The following is a 1,828-nucleotide window of genomic DNA, read 5'->3' as shown; positions in this document are numbered from 1 at the left end:
ATATATGTCTTTTTCACTTACTTGATTTAGTATACCATAGATGTTTCCTGTAGAGACCAAGTTCTTCAGGAATTCAATTTCAACTTGCAGTTTTGTGTTCTGCACCTTTTCTTCAACTAAAATCTTCTTTAGTCCATCTATCTCAGTGATGTATCTGGTTGGATTCTGTAACTGATCATGCAATCATCTTCCAGACTTTTAATCTTTTCTTCACTGATCAGTTCACTAGACTCATACCCATTGATGATACTTTGTTTCCTAAAACACTCACTTTCCAGCTTGCCTACTTTTGTTTTTAATTCATTGATAATTTCATTTAAATCAACAATAGGAGCAGAGTGTACCTGAGATGATGAACCAACTTCTTTTTCAATCAAAGCCATGAAAGCCATATTTGCCCTCTTGATGTCATCTGCAATGTATTCTTCATGATTACTCCAATCAAAATTACCCTCATGCTGTGAAGTTACAGCCATATTTCCTTGATTTCTGGGTTGATTTTGGTTGGTTGGAACTGAATTGTTTGGAACAGTTTGAAGATTCTGATTGTTGTTCCTTTGAAATCCTTGATTCTGTGGCACAACTTGTTGATTATTGTTTATTGGAGGCTATTGGAAGTTGTTGAAGTTGGGGTTAGGATTATAATTGTAGGAGTTGTTACTGAAATTGTTGTTCCTTGAAGTCTGTTGAAATTGTTGATATTGATGCTGCTGATTTCTTGGTTGATTCTGGTATTGGTTCATCTGAAAGTTTCTTGGCATATTGCATTCTCTGGCAAAGTGACCAGGTTGTTGGCAGTTATAGCAAATGGCTTTAGACTTATCAAAACCAATTCTTTTATTAGGTCCTGATAGAAGAGATCTACCAGTCCTTTTATATAGCCTTTTGCTTCTTAGAGCCAACATGGCTGCTTGCCATTTTAAATCCATGTCCTCCAAATCATCTGCATCAATTTGCTCCAAATCATCTTGAACAATGCTTGAACCATGTTCTTTGCAACAAAAGCATTATAAGATTCAGTGAACATTGAGAATAAACCATGATAATCTGATCCATGACTTCCATTGCCACCAACAAAAGGTGTATGTCCACTAGCCATTGAGGCTGAATCATGTTCTTCCAAGAGTTGGACATCAAACCTCTGCTGATTTTGTGAGTTGCTTGAACTACCACCAACAAAAGCCTTAGGTGTATCAACACCATGCTCATTAGGTTTTTAAATGATGGGAATCTGTTGTTGGTTTTTGGTTGACAAGTTCCCCATAGGTGCAATGAGAGCATTGGTTACTTGAAAACATGGCTTCTCTTCTTTGATTATTTCCTTCTCAATCATTTCTATTTTTGCAGCTTGAAGGAAGCATACTACATCATCCACCTTTAACTCATTGAAATTGGGCTTTTGAAGGATGAATTTGCAGGCAGTGTACCATTCTTTGGGCATTGAATTGAGCAACGTGGTATTCAGGTCTAAATCAGTCATGACATAATCAGTTGTCGTCAACTCATTCACAATAGCTAGAAAATGTTCTAGTATTGATTTCAATCTTTCTCCCTCCTTATACTTGAACCTTTCCAACTATTGCTTCAATCTTTGCTTCTTTATGTTCTTCAGCTCAGTATTCCCCTCATACATCTCAAGAATGGCATCATACTGTAACACCCCGTAACCGCAGCGGAAACGTACACGGGATGCAACAGACACATCTGATATCAACAGCATTGTTTATAAAGAAAACACCACTACATTAATTTAAACGTATTACATTGTTCTGAGTTTCATAACCATGTAAGCGTTATCACATAAGTGTTACCGATAGTACATTAACAT

This window comes from Bidens hawaiensis, unplaced genomic scaffold (assembly GCF_021521415.1).
Source record: "Bidens hawaiensis isolate Kalapana, Puna unplaced genomic scaffold, B.hawaiensis_p1.1 tig00027749_1, whole genome shotgun sequence".
NCBI lineage: Eukaryota > Viridiplantae > Streptophyta > Magnoliopsida > Asterales > Asteraceae > Bidens > Bidens hawaiensis.
This window is presented reverse-complemented; position numbering follows the sequence as displayed.